Source organism: Lissotriton vulgaris, chromosome 7 (assembly GCF_964263255.1).
Source record: "Lissotriton vulgaris chromosome 7, aLisVul1.2, whole genome shotgun sequence".
NCBI lineage: Eukaryota > Metazoa > Chordata > Amphibia > Caudata > Salamandridae > Lissotriton > Lissotriton vulgaris.
In genome coordinates, this window is record NC_141695.1 from 940,482,237 (window position 1) to 940,504,423 (window position 22,187).

A 22,187-nucleotide genomic window follows, 5' to 3' on the forward strand; every position below is an offset into this window, starting at 1 on the left:
GAGTAACGACCAATTCCGATTGATAATATTTTTTATTTGATTGCTGGCTACACTGAAATTTGTAACAAAAATTAATTTGTCCTTGGTTCTGTCATTCTTTTGTTTATCTTTCTCAAAATGTGCATCTCTGTCATAATATCTCGCGCGTTTATACGCTTTTTTGATGATACTTTTAGGGTACCCTCGGTTCCTGAGTTTTTCGGATAGCACGTCTGCATGTTTATTAAAATCTTGCATGTTGGTACAGTTACGTCTAATCCGTAAGTATTGACCAAACGGTATGTTGTCCTTCTGACTTTTGGGATGATTACTCTTATAGTGTAATAAAGTAATTCTGTCAATTGGTTTAGTATAAAGGTCAACACCCAAGGCTGCATTATCCACTCTGATCTTAATATCCAGGAATTCAATTACTTCCTTGTTGTAATTGGAGGAGAATTTGAGGTTTTTGTCACCTAAATTTAACCAAAGTATAAACTCAGTAAGTAAATCAAGGGTGCCTGTCCAGATAAAAAAAATGTTGTCGATGTATCTCGACTGACATGTTATGTTTTCACTAAATGGTGCTATGTCATTGAATATGTGCTTCTCCTCAAAGGCTGCTACGTACAAACACGCCAGACTTGGGGCGCAAGTTGCCCCCATACTTGTCCCTTTGACCTGTTTATAAAAATCATTCTTGAATAAAAAAATATTATTTTTTAAAATAATCTCTGCACAGTCCAAAATGAAGGTTGCATGCTGGCTCAGATCTTCTTCTCCTATTTTAAGGAGGCCCTCTAACATCTTGATGGTATCATCCTGCGGGATGTTTGTATAGAGGGCCTCTATGTCAAGGGTGACCAACCATTGATTGGTGACGTCATATGGTAAACCCTCAATCTTTTCAATCATGCATGTTGTGTCTTTTATATATGCCTTCTGACTAATTACAATAGGTTGAAGAAATTTATCTATGTACTTGCTCAGTGATTCGGTGATAGAATCAATACTGGACACAATGGGTCGCATTGGGGGGTCGGCTATATTCTTGTGAACTTTTGGGAGCCCGTAGAGGGCAGGGATGATCGGTGCCTCATTTTTTAAGAATTTATATTCGTCTGGGCAGATTATCTCGTCTTCTTTTGCGAAGTTAAGAAGAGTGTTTACTTTCAGAATCAAAGCGTTTCACTCTTGTCTATTAGATTGACAGTAATGCTCAGTGTTATTTGAAAGGAGCATCATTCTCTTGTTGTAGTCGTCAGTTTTCATCAAAACAATACTACCCCCCTTGTCCCCAGGTTTAATAGTTAGGTGATCATTATTTTCTAAGTTTTTTAGTGCAGCTCTTTCGTTAGTACTCAAATTATTAGCTCCTGTCATTGGGTGCGTTAACAGGTCTGAGATGTTGCTTTCCACAACTTTTTCGAAAAGATCCACTTGTTTATTTATCATGCCCACATTTGGGGTCCATTCAGATTTAGGTTTCAGACCCGATTTGTTTCTAGGGCCTTCTCTTGAGGGTTTATCTCTAAAAAAATCCTTAAGTCTTATTTTTCTGAAAAATCCCTGTAAGTCTCTTTCTAAATTATACTTGTTAACTCTGGTACTTATAGCGAAGCCTAAACCTTTTTCTAGAACATCCTTCTCTATTTTGCTTAGGATAATATCAGAAAGATTTATGATTGCCGCTTTTTGGTTCAATCCCACTTGGGTTGACTCCTTGTGTAGTATCTCCTCTGTTGCTGAGGTTGAGGGTAGAACTTCCCTCTCCCATTGCCCCTCGATTGATTTTGATGGTTCTGATGGTTTCCTCGACCCTGTTGTCCTAAAAAAGATAACGACTCTCTATTCGGGGTTGAGGTGGCTTCTCCTGTTTTATTTTTCTCACCCATATTCTCCTGTTCAGAATCTGTGCTTGTGTATGATGAATCTGTAAAGGTCACTCTTTTTGGGGATATGAACGCCAAGGTTCTTGCCATTGGTTTCTATTGGGGAAGGTCTCCCTGGGGCGATCAAAAAAATCTTTCTGTGTGTAGGGATAAACTAACTCAGTATTATAATTAGAAACATCCTTATTGAATTTTTTAGTTTTTTTACCAAATAGATAGTCCCTGTATCCAAAGACGTCCTTTTGGATTTCTTCTAATTTTTTCTTTGCATCTTCATATGCTGAGGTATCTAGTTTGGCTTCTAGCTCGGCTATCTCTTTTCTTTCTATTATTAAGATGGAATTAGCCGTTTCGATTATTAACAACATCCAATCCCTGCTGCATCTATTTGCAATCAGGGTCCAATTTTCTATAAACTTTGCATGGCGTATAAAAACACCAAGTTCATTTTTAATCTGTAGGCCACTGGGGATTATGCCTTTCTTCAGATAGTCGATTAAAAAATCTGCGTGTAGTTCTGTACGAACTAATTTCTTTTTATTGTTCCATAGTTCTCGCCATTTATCTTCGTCATTGTTAGTGCTAGCGATGGATGTAAAGTTTTTTGAGGTGCCGTTTACAATTTTATTAAACTCTTCTTCTGAGAAACCATAGGTTTTTAGTGTGTCCATTTTCATTTCGGTACACTTTATGGGTCAATGCCTCCAACAGATTTGTTGAAACGTATGCCTCCCAGCTAACAAGCTGCACAGTTAAGCCTCAAAGAAAGGGGAGGTTCCCCTGTTATGTGTACCAGGGAGGGGGATATTTAGTCAGAGAAGGTTTAAGGTCCCTGTAACAAATGTAGCAGGTTAGGATCGCTGAGACAAACTTTGGGGGGGGGTCTCTGTAGGGTAGTAGAGCTGTTACACAAACCACTTAATAACTAAATAAGAGCAGGCAACTAAAGTAAAGTGACTGGCAGATACACCAAAAGTATAAAATTCAATAGCAAAATTTATTTTCATCCTCCCAACTGGGTTACAATCTAAAACATAATAAAAACAATTAAAAAACCACCTAAAATGGTGATGCAATAGATATAGTTACAGTCAAAGTAAAAAAAGTCAACGCGGCGTTTCGGTGCTAATCAATCTTGACACCTTCATCAGGACATTTAAGGACATTTGACTCCGTATCTACAAATTAAATAACAGTGTTTTAGCATCATTGTATACTTTTTTGGTTATTGTTACACACACCCTGCTCTTTTATGTTTTCGCTTAACATTATTTGTCATACTAGACCCCTTCTATTTTGTCACCCCTTTTCGAGGGAATGCTAATGTTATCTAAATAGAACACTGGTATTACCCGTAATCCATTGGGTCCACCCGTAATCCATTGGGTCCACCAACATATTCCTATTAAGCTTTTGTGAATGTACCTGTATTTTGAGTTAAAAGAGCTTTTCAATTGCTTTCCAACACGCTGTGGGCTTCTCTGATAATAATCACAGTCTTTTGCGCTACAAAGGTACAAAAACAATGGTACCCCATTACTTCTTCCTGTTCATAGCGGGTATCTTACAGTTTGTGCCTATAGTTAATTAGGTTGTTATTTACCTTACAGATAAAACATAGTGCCTTCTATGTGCACGGAGGAGCCACCATTGTTGATGGGAGTAGCTTCTTGGGTACTTTTTCCTCGTGACCTATATACATAAAGGTCTCATCTATTTAATCCAATGCTAATATTATCTAATTCCAAAAACTAACGTTTTGATACATATCGTCTAGATAAATACTCACCAACTATTGTGTCAGTTGGGTATATAGGTACAGTCAATTGATGTTGACCAATCATCCGGATATTTTCATGATCCGAAAAGAAGATATCTATGGATATAAGCGAAAAGAAGGGGGGCTGTAGTCATGATCTGTGCTTGATGCAAATATGTCAACTACATGTATCGTGATTAATTCTGTGTAAAGGAGATGTCTTTGCAGTCTAACACAGGGACTAGGTAAACAATTATCCTGTTGAGCTATAATCATGATCTGTTCTTGACTTAAATAATACAACTCCATATGTGATGCTTAATTAAGTAAAAAGGAGAAGTATTTACAGTCTACCCCAGGTACTAGGTAAGCAGTTCTCCTATTGATGTTCTCCATAGAAGGATGGAGGTTGGCTCTGGGCATTTGTTAATAGAATTAGTGCCTAGTCAGGTGCTCCCGGTTAAAGGAGGCAGGGTTTAAAAAAATACTAGAGTGGATCCAATAACAAGGCCGACTCTAACTCAGAAGGCTACCTCAAGGACAGCGTGTCCTCCCATTCTGGTATCGACCTATATTCTTAGCCCTCACATACCTTTTGATAAAAATTCGGCCTCCGTGCTCCTCCGTGCTGTCACCTTCGTAATGGTTGGAAGTGTAAACTTTCCTTGTGGGATCAGCGTTTTTATGCTGCCGCTTCCCTCGCTAACCCGGAAGTCATCTCATATCAGGCAATTGGCATCGAAAATGTGTATCCATAAAAACCCTAATAAATAGAACGTAAAAGGAGTGAGGATATTGATAAAAATATAGACTATCAAAGAAGTTCTAACTTTGGTGATCAGCTTGATTTTTGACTTCCGGGTTAGCGAGGGAAGCGACAGCATAAAAACGCCGATCCCCACGAGGAAAGTTTACACTTCCAACCATTACGAAGGTGACAGCACGGAGGAGCAGGGAGGCCCCCACACTGCTAGGCCATAGACGAGGACGGCCGGTGTTAACAGCGCAGCTGCCATCATCGGGGTGAGAACACATGGATTACACCCTCCACGGCTGCATTGAGAACGGACCCTCCCTGCTGTCTCTGCATAGCTGTGGGCCGCCGATATCAACGCACAGTGACCGGTGAGGGTGCCCTTCCCCTCCGCTGCTAGGCTGAAGGAAAAGACTGCTGCTGATACCAGCGCCGCTGCCGTCATTGAGGTGAGATTGCAGCGATTACACCCCCCACTGCTGCATTGATGACAGAGCCTGACCCTCCTTGCTGTCTCTGCATACTTCTGGGTGCCGGGGGAAGCATTGCAAAGACCGCCCTTGTACACTGACGGCCTGACTGCGAGAACCCACAGCCTACTTGAAGCTTATGGTGGCGTGAGGTGTAGAGGCGCTTCGGGGTGATACTACTTGGGCCGTTGTTGCCATTAAAATACTTGATGGGGGCCCCCATCCTACCTGCTAAAAGCCACTGTTCTGTACCGGCGCTGGGGAGCGTCATCAGTCGGAGTCCCTTGATGGCATTGATGGATAAGATACTTTCGGAAGAGGGGGACCACTACAAATAAGACAATGGAGTTTGCTAGCTGTAGGGCACAAATCACTGGGGTAAAGAACTAGCTAACCACAATAATTATTTTTTGCAACTTTTACACAATGAATAAGGCCTAAATACATGTGAAACCAGCGTGTAATAATTTTATACAGGAAATAATTAGAGAAACACTTTCTTTAATGATGAAATTGATTATCTTTATTGACTGATTTTTATTTTTTCTTTATTTTCCTCACAAATGGATAAGATGTCACGCTAAGCTCCGACTGCCATTGCCCCAGATTGGACAATCTTCCTACATCTTTCGGGGAGCAGAGCTTCACTATTTCAAGACCCCCCAACTCTGCTGAGCCTGCTGCAGAGAGTGCATGAGGCTGGTGCCCCACCAGCCCAGGCCTGATCTGCTTACTTGCTGCAAAGTGCGTTGATGCACTCTCACCTGCTGAGGTCTGGATAACAGTGCGGTGGTTGACGACTGGGCCACAGGGATGACATAGGAAAGCAGTGGGTGAGACCCCGCTGCCTCAACTGAAAAGCTGTTGGATGCCTACTGATTGCGGCCTGTCGGTGTTACGTAGAGGTACGCAGAATTGCTCGAGCTCTGGTGCTGCTAAGTGAATTCCCCGGACGCAAGAACAGCTTAAGCAAACAGACCCTACACCCGATGTCGGGCGGCAACCGGGCGCGAGCCGGAACAGGTGGAGCGCAGGCCATACCGCCGGCATTCAAACCCAAATCGGATAAATTGGTGAAGCAGGGGTCGGCGGACAAGCCCGCAAGCAAGCTAGATGCGGTACTTGCTGCAATGGAACGCTTAGAGGAAAGTGGCTATTGACCGCACTCACTTGCATGCAGATCATCGGAAATTGGCGGACCTTAACACTGCGCTGGAAGCCACGCTTGCTGCCATCAAACCGCAGGTGACACGGATGGATAAGCATGTGCAAGACTTGCTGAATCGCGTGGAGTTTCTGGAGGACAGGGCCGAGAACGCTGAATGGGGGGCACGATGCAACAACATCTGCATAGTAGGTGTGCCGGAAAAATGGGAAAGGAAAGAACCTGGCCTACACATTGAGACCTGGTTCAGAGATCTATTGCCGGTAGGGCCGGACTGGCCCTTGCGGGCACTGGGCAATCCCCCGGTGCGCCGCAAGGGTTGGGGCCGGTTTTAGGCCTCTGGGGGCCGTTTTTGTTACAGAGCCATTTATGCAGCATAGCTGCAAAATCAGCCGTGCAACAAAATCGGCAGAAAATCCGCCCCGGCAAAGAGCTCAGACCTCCCCATGGGGGACGTCCGAGCACTTTGCCGGGGACGGTTTTGGTTCCCAGTCCGGCCCTGATTGCCGGAGGGATCCCTCTCGCCACACTTTGTCATAGAACGTGCTCATAGGGTCCCAACAAGGCCTCCCCCCACTGGATCGAATCCACGGCTCCTGCTCCTTCGGATCCTTAACTACCGGGATCGTGACTCCATATTGCAGGAAACCAGGAAGCACCAAGATATCCACATCGACAATCACAAGGTAATGTTCTTACTGGACTATACTATTCAGGTGCAGCGTCAGAGGTTCTCATTCATGGCAGTAAAGAAACGCCTTTGGCAGCTTGACCTGAAATACTCTCTGCTATTTTCTGCCGGTGACAAAACACACTTTTTTGGTATCTCGGAGGAGGCGGAAGATTGGCTAGACACCTTCACTAGTGCGGGACCTCGGGACACGCCAACAGCTGCAACACTACCGAAACTGAAGGGTCCGTTTCGCCGCTGGCGGAGAGATCGCAGAGCAACGCGAATGGGGACACTGCCTTCGCCACCTGTGGGTCCATGCGCGGAGCTGATCCTCAGTGGACAACGGGATGCTCTGAAGGCAATAGCAGAGATCAGCGGCTCACTGGGGACAGAGGATGCATCTAACTCCAGCCAACACGACCTGACTAGTGACGATGAACAGATCTATGGGTTGCAGAACTCGCAGGACTCGAATGACTAACCGGATGTCACCCCGCAGGCAGCAGACCTGATGTCCTGACCATAGCAAGCTCCTGTGTTGGTGTGAACTACAACTTAAGGTATCGTGGTGTATGTATAGGGGCATGATGTTGCTGGCTGCATAGACACTTGCAATATAAGTTGTTATGACCCCACAATGTGTACTCATTGCTAGGATCATCACTGCACTCCCTGTAGAGAGCGGTGGGACTTGCATACATATTTCGCTGTTGCTTTATAGACACTTCTACACACAGCCCACTGGATATGAACCCCTGCGCTGACGTATGTACATTTGCTTCTTTTATAATATGTTCTGCCTGTGTATGGGGAGCTACTAACAACAAAAGAGAGCCTGCAATTGTGAATTGTTGAACGACAGTATGTCACAAGTGAGAAACAACAACACAGTGGATAAATTAATTTGAAATAAATGGTCAAAAAACACAAGGGCCACGGTGAAGGAGAAAAGATTATTCTCTAAAAGAACCCTCACTCACCCTAGAGGTGACATGCTTCATCATGGGGTTCAGTCACAGGTGGGGCTGACTATCCCCACCTGTGTGCTTCGATGCCTGCAAGTGCAGCGGAGCAGGTATGTGTGAAAAGAAAAAGCGAATGTGATCAGTGATAGAAAGGTGTGATTAAAAGATCACAGCTGTGCCTAAACAAACTTTATTAAAGGCCAGTTGTTCACAATAAAAACAGTGAAGTTACTGAGATTTGTATTAGAATTCCAGTGACTTGATGTGAATGGTCAACATGTTTCTGCTGGTGATGTCATTTCAGCTCAGCTTTCATCAGGACCAAGAAAACAAAACAAAAGAAAACGTCCTACGGGGGTCCACGCACGCTAAGTGGTGCCTACACCGTTAGGACTCCAGAGAAAAGACAAATTAATGTTTTACTCTCCTCATTACACTCACGGTTTTACCCGTCATCAGAGTTCCTGCTAATCGTCAGGATGAATTCTGTAAAGTGATCAGAAAACAGACATATATATTAGGTGTGTCCCTTTAAGAAAAACGACCAGCTGAGTAATTCTTATTCTGATTATTTTAGTTATTGCCCTTTGTAATCTTCTCGTATATATTAACGCCATTTTGGCAGATATACATGCTATTCTCAATATACCGGGCATCTTGACTCCAAAGAAGACATGTATCTGTTTGATTTCGAAATTCATGATAAAAATACCAGCAATGCATATAAAAAATCTAGTTCTCTCGGTCGACTTCTGAGGACCACAGAGGCTAGATAACAGACAAAGGTAAAAATGGACTTAGTCAATCAAAATGCACTTACGGTGCTTGAGAAGTCAACTCGCTTCATAAGCTCGCAGTGTTAGGCATATTTTCACTCCCAGCTCCGTCTAATGAAACCAAACGGAGCACGTTAGAAGAAGCGAGTGATTTATTACTATGAATTCAACATGTATACTGTAAGGAAAGCCCCTCTGTGAAACGAGGCACATTCCTACAGAAATAGCGCGCTACCACTTACTTCATGCCGGAAGACTCGCCGCTCATAACCTAGTATTCTCACCACTGCGGCCCGGATCTTACCACATGGCATTGTTTACCGGTTTTTAAAGTTCCGTGTTCCGGTGTATCAGCGCGTCATTCGTCATGTGATTATGACGCTGTCACGTGATCGCGGCGCTAGTACTTGTAATATTTCTTTGTTATATGATATTTTATGAAATTGAATGTGCACATTGATAAGCCGACCTGGTCATGCTATCATTTTACTGTTCGAACACTTAAATAAGTGTTTTGTTTATAGTCCTTGTTAGCGAAAATACACTTCCGGTAGTGGACGAACGTAAAGCTAATCTTTTGCCAGTAGTGAAGCTGAATGTTAGTAACTTCCTCAGGGCATTTAATGCGAACTGTGATTTTACATAAAATCACTTCGCAAATTGGCAAAGGTGTATGGAAATCAAATTCAGAAATTTAGCCACATGATCAAAAAGAAATATTTAATGTCATAAGAAATTATTATGATCAAGGGGATTAGAGGGGTTATTTGAGAACGCTTCCCCAGGGGATGTCGTCATTCAGTCCCACCTGGTGAGATGCTAAGCGATAAACCCATCTCTGTTCTTGTTCAAATAATCTTTGTTCATTGCCACCCTGTAGATGCTCAATGACTGTCCAATGGAAATTGTCGGGGGAGTGTTTATGATCTAAAAAGTGAGTGGTCATCTTGGTATTACTCTTTCCACATCGTATATTGCTCCTATGTTCGCAAATACGGAGTTTGACCATTCTCTTTGTCATTCCCACGTATTTTAAACCACATGGACAAGTTATTAAGTAAACAACATTCGTTGTATTACAGTTTGTGTGGCTTCTTTGTTCCCAGATTTTATTGGGTTCCAAGGTCAGTGTTTTTGAGCTACTTGTAAAAGGACAAACACTACAACTCCCACACGGATAGTGGCCTACTACTGGTGGTAAACCTCACAGATTCAAGACGTTTCTAGTTGGTTCTGGAGTTTTTCTAGGCCGTGTATGTACCAAGGCATCTTTGAGGCTTTTAGCTCTTTTGTAAGAGAACATAGGTTTTTCCCAATTACAGGAGTTGGATGTGAGGATCCTCCAGTGTTTATTAATGCTACGAGCCACCATATTCGAGGCTGTATTGAAGGTTGTTACACTGGTAAGTGGTACTTCACTATTCTCAACTATGGGCTTATCTTCCAGGAGGGAATTGCGATTTTGATTTCGAGCCCTTTTGTAGCTTGTTGTCAAGAGGTGTTTTGGGTATCCCCGAATTTGCATCTTCTCAGTGAGATCTTTGGCGCTTGCCTTGTAGTCTTGATTATCCGAGCAGTTTCTCCGAATGCGGAGATACTGCCGAAATGGCAAATTCTCCCTCAGCAGTCGCGGATGGAAACTGGTGTAATGTAACAAGTTGTTTTTATTGGTCGGTTTGTAGTGTGTTCTAGTTTTCAATTCATTGGCAACCCTAGTGATGGTAACGTCCAGGAACACTACCGTGGACTCATTGTGCTCATGTGTGACTTTAAGATTAGGATCACAGTTGTTGACCCATGTGAAAAAAGAAACCAGTGATTCTTCATTACCTCTCCAAATCAAAAACACATCATCTATGTACCTTTGCCATAGAATGATGTTTTCAGAAAACGGCTTATCAGGGGATTGAATGTGTAGCTTTTCAAAATTGAATACATACAAACCTGCTACACTAGGGGCAAAAGTGCTGCCCATGGAAGTACCTGTAGCTTGTAAATATAACCGGTCTTCGTATTGAAAGAAATTTCTTTTGAGGGACATGGAGGCACATTTAACCACAAAGGATTTTGATGTGTTATAATCCCACATGTTGGTTTCAAATGTGTGGGCAATTACCTCAATGGTCGCATCTTGCCGAATGCAAGTATAAAGGCTTTCAATATCTAGTGTAGCCAAAAAACATTGTCCCTCAGGCAAAATGACAGATTCCAACATAGCTAATAAGCTTTTGGTGTCCTTGATGTATGTACTTGTGGTTTCTACTATAGGTCTTAAGAAGAAATCACAGTACTTGGACAAGGGCTCAAGCAAAGAGCCCAACCCGGAGACAATAGGTCTTCCTGGTGATGGTAGGATCCCTTTATGTGTTTTTGGGAGAGTATAAAAATATGGAATTTTACCCTCTAATGTTGTTAGGAAGTCAGCTTCCTGCTTGGTAATCAGGCCTTCATATCAGCTGACATCACAAGTTCCACTATTTCAGATCTTAAACTCTCAGACGGATCCTCTCTTAGTAAGACATAGTTGGTCTCATTACTCAACAAGCGTCTACATTCTTGGTCGTAGGCCTTCTTGTGTTGAATGACAACACCTCCCCCTTTATCCGCACTTTTTATTACAATGTCGGTGTTCTTCTACAGTGTTTGTATGGCCTTAAATTCACCCGCTGTTAGGTTTTTGTAAGGATTTGGCGGTGCCAAGGATTCGATTTCTATGACCACGGCCTGTTCAAAAGCCAGTATTTCTGGTGGAACACTGTGTGGGGGGGGGGGTTGGAAAGTGGATTTTAGTCTAAAATTCGTATCCCCTGTGTCCTCTGTGTGAAGTCTGTCGTTTGTTTTTCAAAAAAACTCTTGAGTCTCAATTTCCAAAAAAAATCAGTTAATTCACAGCGTAGTTTAAAAATATAAAGGTTTGGGGTTGGGACAAACCCAAGACCCTTTTCCAAAATATTTTTCTCATCTTCTGTGAGGATTATATCAGTCAGATTGGTGACTAGACTTTCTGGTTGCTTGGGCCTGCTCTCTGGCCGCGGTTTTGCTTCTCGTGTTGTCGCCCACTGAGTCCGTCTGATCCCAATGGACCTGATTTCGCCCCTTTCGTTTTCCCCTTGTGCCCCGGCCCCTCCCTAAAAAAGGAGGTTGGAACATTGGTGGCTGATAGAAATGAGGTTGCATATGGCCAAAGGGTTGATTCCAACCCATCATTGGTGGAAAAGGAGTTTGAGGGGGAAATGCATTTTGAAAGCGTGGACCGTTCTGCTGGTATGACTGCCAGTTTGGATTGAACATACCTCTACCCCTACCTATTCCTGTATGGGGAGTCTCTGAGGTGGTTGACACGTGGAATGTTCACTAAAGTAGAGCAGTCCGTAGTGCACCCCCGTATGGTTTTGACTGCTCTCTCCAATTGGAGGTGTGGACGGTTGTCAGTAAGTAAGTAAGTAAACTGAATTTCTAAAGTGCCTGGTTACACTAACAGTGTGTCCCCGCGCTAGTTGCATTTTTGCCCTTTGGTATTATTTATGGGTTTTTTATGGGACATCATTTGTTATGGTTGGATCCATGCACTGCCATGTGCTGCGTGTCAATATGCTGGGTAAGATGTGCTGCGCTAAGTCATGTTCAATACATATGTTCGCTGGGCTTCTGCAGATACATGTTCACCTGACACGATGTAGGGGCTATGTCTTCATTTACGATTGGTAGATGGAATGTGAGGGGCAAGCACTCACCGTCGCGTAGGTATCAGATCTACTTGTACCTCAAGCGACATCAGTTACAAATTGCCCTGCTACAAGAGACCCACGTGGCCAATTCAGAGATACAGCGCCTGCATCGCCGCTGGCGTGGCCAACTTTTTGCCACAGGGTATTCAGCCTTTGCGCACTAATATGGGTAAGGACAGATGTTCCACTCACAATAATACAAACACTGGTAGACGCAGAGGGAAGGTCAATGATAGTTAGGAGTGCACTAGATGGCCGACAAATAGTACTTGCATCGTTATCTGCTCCCAACACGGAACAGACTGCATTCCTTGACAAGGCATCACACATTCTTGTGCCGTGGCACGACATCCCCATGTTGCTTGGGGGCGATTACAACAGTGTCCTTGATGTGTCCCTAGAACGATCCTTTCCACCCCTCCCGGGCACGAGCACGCACTTAGCCATGAAAGCACTGACCAATTGGGCTACACAGTCGCATTTGAGAGATGCTTGGAGACATAGACACCCCCTTGACAGGATATATTCTTATTATTCAGGGGCTCATGATCTACATGTTTGGTTAGACCGATACATGCTCTCAGATTCATTGCTCCTGCATCTCTCGGCGGTTTATTAATTAGGCCGGACGCATTCTGACCATAATCCAGATGTCTTGGAACTGACATTGGAGCACCCCCGTCCGCCGATCCCGACATGGCTGCTGCAGCCGGACTTGCTATTGGATTCACCCTTCTGTGAGCTACTAGCTGCTAATATCCACCAGTACTTCATGGACAATACCGGCACGGCCACAACACTTTTGGTGGAGTGGGACGTGTTCAAGGTTGTGGTCAGGGGGGACTGCCTTGGTGCACAATCAGGCATGCGGTGACAGTTGGAAGCCAACCTCACGCGCCTTGAGGCTGACCCACTTCGCAGGGAGGGGGAAGCGTTAGAGGGAAATATTGGTACTGGAACGCTTTCGAGAAGAGCGCTCCAGATTACTGGAAAGGCTTCATATCCTAAACTATGCAGCGCACTCAGCGGCAACACATCATATGGGAGATAAATCCGTTAGGTTGATGTTGTGGCTGATAAGGCAAGATGTGGCAACTGCACCTGTGACAGCAATACAGAATACACAGGGCGTCATGGTATACACTCAAAATGATATCCATCGTGCATTTGTGACGCATTACTCTATAACATACAAATCCTGTTTGAGAGCTACAGACGCAGACATACAGAGCTTCCTATCCACAGTAACATTGCCGCAGCTCACGGACAGCCAGCGGGAAGACGTAGGTGCTCCTCTGTTGCCGGAAGACATAAGGGATAGTATCTTCTCTCTCTCTAATGGTAAGATGCTGGGTCCTGATGGACTGCCAGCTGAATTTTACAAGGCATACTCAGATGTGCTGGTACCAGAGCTGATACGAGTATATGCGGCAGCGTTAGAATATTCAACACTTACCCACCCCCCCACACAAAACGAGGCAACGTTGGTTTCCCTTCTGAAACCAGGCAGGAATCCAGATCTCATGGGCTCCTACCGCCTACTGGCCTTGCTGAATACAGACTATAAAATCCTAGCCTCGGCCTTGGCCAAACGTATTGCCCCGTTTGTGTCAGCTCTGGTACATGCAGACCAGAACAGATTTGTGCCCACCAAAAGCACCTCCCTAAATATTTTAAGATTATTTAGAATCCAAAAATATGCTACGGAAGCCTGGCCCAGATCTGGCTGTCTAGTATTAGACTTGGAGAAGACCTTTGATTCACTAGAATGGCCGTATCTTGCAGCAATTCTACGCAAATACGAGCTGGGAGACGATTAGTTACAGCTGGTGCAATTGTTTATCAGCGCCCCATAGTTCGGACTAGCACAGGCAAGCTTATGTCTGATGTAATCAGGGTGAGGCGGGAAACCAGGAAAGGGTGCCCCCTGTCCCCTTTACTCTCTTCCCTTACCATTGAGCCATTGGCAGCGCTCCTCCGAGAGGGTGGCCCGGACTGGGGCATCCCCTTGAGCGATGGGCTACATACAGTGTCCCTATATGCGGATGACCTGCTGTTGTATAAGCGGAACCTTTGCGCTGTACCACCGGAGATATCAGAGCTGTTTTGTAGATTTGAGGCAATATCGGGCCTCAGGTTAAACTGGGCAAAGTCAGCCGCTTACTCCTTTCGCAAGGACGTAGCTGCTACTGAAATAATAATAGATGGAACCGCACTTGACTGGTATCTGACCACATTCAGATACCTAGGTATATACATTTATAGGTCTCCAGCAGACATGCTCGAGGGTGATCTGGTCCGTGCCATCTCCTCAATAAGGTCACAATATTACACAGGGAGTATCTTACACCGGATAAGATCCATAAATACTTTAAGATCAACACTTCCGAATGCCCAAGGTGCCGCCTTGTAGGCGCGGACCTATTACACATGCTATGGTCTTGCCCCTTGATTTTACATTATTGGCGTACAATATCGGAAATACTTGCCAACTGCACTAACATTGAGGTACCTATTACATGGGAGATTTGCATCCTGGGGCTATACAAGAGAACCAAAGCCAACAGGGTGAGCTCCAGATTCTGGGACCTGGGCTTCATAACAGCGCAGCGCCTTATAACCAAGAGGTGGAGACACAAAGATCCACTAGTTGTATCGCATTGGGTACAATCCCTCGAAGACCGGGCACGAGCGGAGGGCACCACCCTTCATAGGGAAGAAATGGCGAGGCTGCACAAATATCCCATCGCACAGCCCTGGGACGATATGCTCAATACACTCACACGCTCTGACGCCACACTACAACTGACCCCTGCGCAACGGGCAGAACCCGACACCTAATGAGCCACCTGGAGGTGGATGGTGGGCTGTCTCTATATGCCATTCTGGCTGTTGTTGCCTGCCCGGGGGCCCCATATTTCTTAGTGACACTATACGGAAATAACACCTAGCAAACATCACTTATGGGGAAAAGAAAAGAATGAACTGTTATGAAAACTAATATCTAATGGACGTGTTAAACATATGCATATATATCGCTCTCCTTACTTATGAAACGTTCTCTGATGCCATTCGAGAGCTGAATCCAGTTATGTATAGCCTTAACCTGTAAATATTATGTTTTCACGCATTGTCATGCACAGATATGTGAATGTGCTTTACACACCTTTATTCCGACCCTACATTGCAGACGGCAGACTGTGTGGGCTACAGGAGCCCAAGCGACTTATAAATGTATGAACACCATCACACCACAGACGAGAACGACACTGAAATCATGAGATGGCTATGCCCTGACTCACATGCATAGTGCTGTAGAGTAAACTGTACTGTGACTGAAGAGAAGTAAATGCGGATGATTGTATACTACTGTATTGGAAAAAAAAATGCAATAAAGATATTTAAAAAAATGAAGGTGAATCTGTAATCTTTACCTCCCTTACAATCTCCAAACATCTACAAGACCCAAATCTTCCATAAACCGTTTTACCCATGCTCCTATTTTGGGTGAATTATGGTGGATTTATCTATCGTGGGGTCTATCAGTACATTAAAATCACCTCCTAGTATTATAGGGGGTTGAATTCCAGGAGCTGAATACATAAGCCTTCCAGTGGAAAAGGATCATCTATATTTGGCCCGTAGTAGCCTTTCAAAAGCATATCATCAACCATAGATTTTAGCCTTCACAATCAGCCACCTCCCCTTTGGGTCTGTACACACCTCCTCCACCAGAGCCTTAATAGCTTTTTATATGCCATAGCTACCCCTTTTTATTACAACGGGACTGATTAGTACAGGTGTTTTGATCAACCCATTTCTGTTTTTTCATTATCTCCTCTCACTCATTTCCTAACAGGTAGTTTTCCTGAAGAATGATAACCTCGCTGTCCACAATTTTTCAGATATTCCAGAATCCTTCCCCTTCTCCTTTTCACTCTGAGGTCATTTACATTCCATGTTAATACCCTAAAAGACATCTAGCTTGTCAACCTTACCCTTTTTAGTTGATGACATGGAACTAATAAATCTGCTTGTATTCCATCAGCTCCCTTCACTTTGAAATTTTACAACTGAGGCACAATTTTTTCCCATTTGCTCCCCCATCCAGTGCTTGAAAATCATGAGGTATTTGGTATTTCCCCATACCTCCAACCCTCCCCTGGAGAACCCTCCCTGTCTTCATTGGGTTAATCTGCAAAGATCACTCCCTTTCGAGATCTCTTCTCTCTAGGCATCTTCCAACTTTTATTTCTATTGTGCCTTAATTTGTTCCCCAAAAAACCCCACCTCCTTGGTGTCCCTTAAATGATGCATTTTGTTATTCCACATGATCTATGAGGTGGCAGGGGAGCGCATCTAAGCTGTTGCTCCCAGTGATCTGAGTTCCTGTATGTACTTCCCCAACTACCACTGTCTATCCTGCGTAGCACTGGAAATGTAACTCAAAAGGGCCATTCTCCATACATTGCTGTAGAGAAGCTGTAGAAAGTACCTGTAAACTATTCGGTTTCTTAAAAATGTAATTGAGCAGTAAAGATATTTGTTAAATATGCTACAAAGATGAGTTTAATAAAACTTGTTTTTCTCTGTCTGAAAACCCAGACTGTAAAGAACTGAGGGCCAGATGTAGGTAGCCCAATACAGGTCGGTAACGGCAGAAATTACCGAATTTCGGCCGTTACCGACCGGTATTGGGCATTTGAGATGTAGGAGGCAGGTTTAGGGATTCAGTAATTTACCGAACGGTAATTTAAGGAATCAGTAAATTACCTAATCCTTAATTTAGGGAGCACTCAAGTGAGTGCCTTTTTCATTTAAGGATTCGGTATTTACCACCAACTACAAGTTGGGGGTAAATATTGAAAACCTTTGAAAAAGCTAATTTGTGCTTTTCCAAAAGTGCCATGTGTCAGACATACATGCCCTTAGGCATGTATGTGTGCCACATGTGCACCCATGCACTATTCAGGAGTGCAACAGGGTGTCAATGTGACACCCTGCCACCCTTGTAAGTCTTCCCCTATTACCGATTCGGTATTTACCGAATCAGTAATTCTCATTCATTCCTATGGGCCCAGGCCCATAGGAATGAATGGGAATTACCGACCCCCAGATGCATCAAGCATCCATTTTGAGATTCCTTATTAGCGATAAATAAGGAATCGCTAATAAGAAATAGAAAAATGCTATGCAAGAAGAAATCAATTTAAAAATAGCCATTTCTTAAAATCCCTTAATTGCAACTCGTAAATTGCGACTCGCAATTAAGGAATACCTCCCCTTTCATTCCTATGGGCCTAGAGGCCCATAGGAATCAATGGGAAGACATTCTCAATTTGCGAATCGCAAAATGAGAAAGCGATTTCAAGGGTGCAGGGGTGTCCAAAGGACACCCTGTTGCACCCCTGAAATTGATCTGTGCACATATGTTGCGCACACACATGCCCTGAGGGCATGTGTGTGCGCAACACGAAACTTTGAAAAATGCACTTTAGTGCATTTTTCAAAGTTTTAGCAAATTACCATGAAGTTGTACTTCATGGTAAATTGCCAGACCTATTAGCAAAATCGCTATTTTTAAACTTTAATGCATTGCATTTAAGGAATCTCAATTTGAGATTCCTTAAATGCAAGTAATCGCAATTTAGCGAATTCTTAATTTGCGATTTTTGCATTTGAGATGATGCATCCCAAATGCAAAAATACTGGTCGCAAAGGGGCAGATTCTGAGAATTTGCCCCTTTGCGAGCGGTTTTTAGCTTCTTGCATCTGGGCCCGAATCAGTAAATACTCAATCGGTAATTACTGAATTTTACCGATTCGGTAAAATTTACAGAATTCTTTCCTACATAGCATTTACCGATTCTAAAATACTGAATCTGTAAAATTCAGTATTTTAGAATCGGTAAATGTAGATTACCTACATATGGCCCTGAGTTCTGAAAATACTCTCCCTTATCTAGAGCCATAATTAACTCTTTGCTGAGGGATGATAAACCTTTTGAGGAGAACAATGAGTTTTGAATGCATAATGGGAGCCATGCAGCAGTTAATTACATGGTGTCTTCTGCTAGTTCTCTTGGAGTTTAGTAGAGTGCAGTGAATAGGAACAGCAGATGGCTTCACAAAGACCAGGTTGAGCCAAAACTTTGAGACAGGGTCCTGGTGGAAGGAAGGCCTTTGATAATGGTCTGTTACCGGCCAATCTATATCTGTTCTCTAGAAAGAGGTGACCCGACATGAGAAGCAGTACAAGTTGGTTTTCAATTGGAGTTCCTCCATTTCAATTGACCAGCCCTTAGTCAGGAATTAGGAGGTCCACATACTAACACAGAATCCAGCCATCTTAAGAGATCCAATCACAATTGGTGCTGCAGTTCACAAGTGGCTGTAGGCACTGTGCTTCACATGCGATTGAAAATACCTGATTTTAAGCTGCTCTGAATCATTTTTTATGCTTTGTTTTAAATTGTTTAAATTGCACTGAAATTAAATTTTAATTGAACTTGATTCCAATCTGTTCCTGCACCCGCACTTACACTTTAACTGCTTCATCCATGTTTTAGTGATCAGAGTGAACGGAGCATCTACACTGCTTTTGGGTTGCAGCCTGCTCACACATGCACCTTAATCTGCTTGCTCTCACTTAGCCCTGGGTGCTAGGGTTTGGGTCAGCTTGTCACTGGCTAAAACTAGTATTTGAAATTTGGTTTAAAGGGGTACATTCAGATACAGGGAGACTCAACTTGTGCAATTGGAGCCCCCATCTTGATGCAAGCAGCACTCTAGTTGTTGGGTTGGGGGATGTCCCAGCCTACTTAAAATGAGCAGGTGAGTGGATGCGCACAGCTGCACAACGCTGGTGCACCGAGGGCATGCCAAAGGCAAGGCTGTCTGCATCTGTCTGCGTTCCAGCCATGCTCAGCACCAGCCATGCTGCCTGTTCTCAGTTCTATTCGAATAGGCGGCTGTTTACTCCTCAGCGGAGCCCCTTTTTTTATGCATTGACACTCACTATGGTGGCATGTGCATTAATTGCAAATCCGGTCTTGCCTCGATATGTGTAATTTGTTCAAAGTCCTTACCAAGTTGTAGCAGGTCTAAGAATACTACTAATGGCTATAAGTGCTAGGTCCGGGAAGGAATCAGAGATACGGGCAGCATTAATTAATGTGCGATTCCTGCATAAAAATTCTCTACACATTAGTGAACTTCTCATACATGAACAGCTTGATGTGCTGTGCCTCATAGAAACCTGGCTATCCAAGAGTTCGGCACAGGACATCGCAATGGCGATTCCACTAGGCTATGGTATGCGAAACCGCAAAAGGGTAGAAAAGAGGGGAGGTGGGGTAGATTTGGTTTTCAAATTTTCCCTCAGATGCTCCTCATTGGAGGTTACAGAACCTCAGGGGGCTAAATCACTTGACTTTTGTCTTAATCTGCCTATAAAACGTTAAAAAGATTCTCATTTATCGACTCCCCAGTTTGATGGAGAATTCTTGGCATCCATAGACGAATGCCTTTCCAAGTACCTTCTGAAACATTCCAACTTCACTTTGCTGGGAGATGTGAACTCGTACCTGGATAATACCTGGGTTCCACATTGTCAGCTACTACTTGAAACTCTGTCTTCTTGGAACATGAAACAATTAGTTAACTGTCCCACCCACACAGCCAGTCACATTCTTAACCCTGTTCTTATGAACAGTTAGACAGTTTTATGAATGATTGGAGAGACAATTCCACAGTCCATTTTACATGGAAGCTGGATCAAGGATCTTTAGGCAGAAGACCCATTCCAGACCTTCCCCATAGAAATTGGTCTAAAATATCTATCAAATCGATAACAGCAACTCTCTGTTCCAGTATCCAGAAATTTAGCGGGGATATTGGGATGACTCTTGTGTGACTAATGATTAGATGTTCCATATGGCAAACACAGTGGCTCCACTGATAGTGAATGAGGCACAAATAGGAGCAGATGCTCTTCTGCCCCTTGGTTCATTGATGAACTTAGGAAACAGCAAAGCTGTGCAAGAGATTAGAAATAAGTTGGGGGAAAGAGTACTTACTGGCAGACAATTTACATTATAAAAATGCACTGAAAGCTTATCATCTAGCTAGTAAAAGTGCTCATGCTGATCTTTTTGCTAGGAATTTAGCAGACTCGGATTGCAGGCCCAGAAATATCTTTAAATTATTGAATACATTTACTCATCCAGATGCAATTCAAATGCTCTTGAAAACTTCTCCAAAGCATGGTAACAGATATCCAACTTCTTAGTTAACAAAATTCATTATATTGTGGAGGCACTCACAGGAACTAATAGCCACTGGATTTGTTGGGGTTGGAAGAGCAGCCATCACCCTCCTCTCAAACATTGACTTGCTCTTTACTTGAGTTCAAGCCCTTGTCACTGTCCAATTCTGAACAAGCATTATGAGCCTGCAAATCCGGATCACCTGATGATTCGTACCCACCACATATTCTGGTGGGCAATTGTAAAAATGATCAACCCGACCCTCAACCTTCTACTAAATAGTTCCCTATTTAGGTTTCTTAATTCTTCTTCCACATTGAGCCCTCCTGGGTGTTTAGTTTCTAAGTCCACTATGGGCCTGAATACGACTTTGGCAGAGCAGAGCTGGGTCCGCTCCTCTGCTGCACTGCCAAAGCCGTAGTTAGGCCGCTCGGCAGATTAGGAGTTTCCTCCTGTCTGGTGGTCTTTGTTTTTGGTGGAGCCCTGAAAATGGGCACCACACTGGAAATGCCAAAAACAGTTCCTGCACGCACTGTGCGCTCCTGTGGGCATCCACAGGACATGAGGCAACAGGGGGGCCCGTAAGGACCCCTTTGTTTAATATACTTCACGGTTTTCATGGCATTGGAACCGCCACGAAACCGTGGTGGAAAGGAAACTTGCAATATGCTTGGCTGGACCGCAGCAGTCCAGCAAAGCACATTACTGCCTCCTGACCGTAGCAACACTTCTAGGGAATGGAGGTTCTCTGGTGGCTGCGGCATGGCAATGGCAGTTCGACCACCCTTATTGTAATAGGGCGGTCTGGACACTGCCACCGCCACGCCCCCACAAGTGTTTAGATTCCCTTCATCTAATGAGTGCTATGTTACCCCCTCTGAACTCATTTTTCACCTGTTCAATCACAAAGTATGGCATCATATTTTGTTGATGGAGGGGTGGTCTGCAAAGTGGCAGGCTACAGGATATAGTCTGTCAACATCATCTAGTGCGCTCATGTTCAAGGATAAGTTTTTGTTACTGGATGTATAGTAATTCCTGTGTATCTCTTTTCACATGGACATATCCGGGCATAGATTACAAACATAGAGTTGGACGTAAGAAATTTTTGATTTCCTATTTGCCACTACCATATGGGACAAGGATTAAAGTAATGATAAAGTTAGGTTTGCTTATAATATCTTATTCTACATTCAAATAACCTGAGACATTGTTACAGTCACATCATTGTTAGATGAAAAGGTCAGATAAAACATTACATTTTCAACAAAAAAACACTGAAATTCACTGTCTGACTCAACTGAAGTAAGTATAACTCATGCCCCAACCATGCAGTGTTGTCATTAATTAAATCATTTCAGATGCTGCATTAATGTTATCCATGATGACATACATCATGTCATTAGTTTATGTAAAATGTGAGGGAATAAGCACTGCATGTGGTGATGCAAGTTATGTAAATCAAATTTAGTTAACAAAAAGTACATGTGTTAGACATTGTAGGAGTCAGATTCACAATTCCCACTTCAATGAAAGCAAAAGCAGGGAAAGTGTTGGACTTTTGGGGGGGTTATATTATAGCCTCATAGCCCGCCGTAGCGGGCTATACTGGCTATTACAGGCCCGCTGAATCGTTAAAGGCCGAGCCGAAGGCGTGGGACTTTAACGAGACAGTGGGACGTTAATTGCCGTTATAGCCCTGCTACGAAGGGCTATAAGGCTATTAGAACATTCTGCCACTGGAGGGCAGAATGTTCTA

At 43.6% G+C, this 22,187-nt stretch overlaps 1 long non-coding RNA gene across 1 annotated transcript; it reads right to left on the bottom strand.

The window, feature by feature from the left end:
* Nucleotides 1-2,849: 2,849 nt before the first annotated feature.
* LOC147702781 (uncharacterized) lies at nt 2,850-4,286 on the bottom strand. Its single transcript, XR_015297245.1, has 5 exons — nt 4,223-4,286; nt 3,661-3,747; nt 3,475-3,563; nt 3,297-3,377; nt 2,850-3,049 (listed from the first exon to the last, which is right to left on the bottom strand). It is a non-coding gene; the product is annotated as an uncharacterized LOC147702781 (long non-coding RNA).
* Between the last annotated feature and the right edge of the window lie 17,901 nt (nt 4,287-22,187).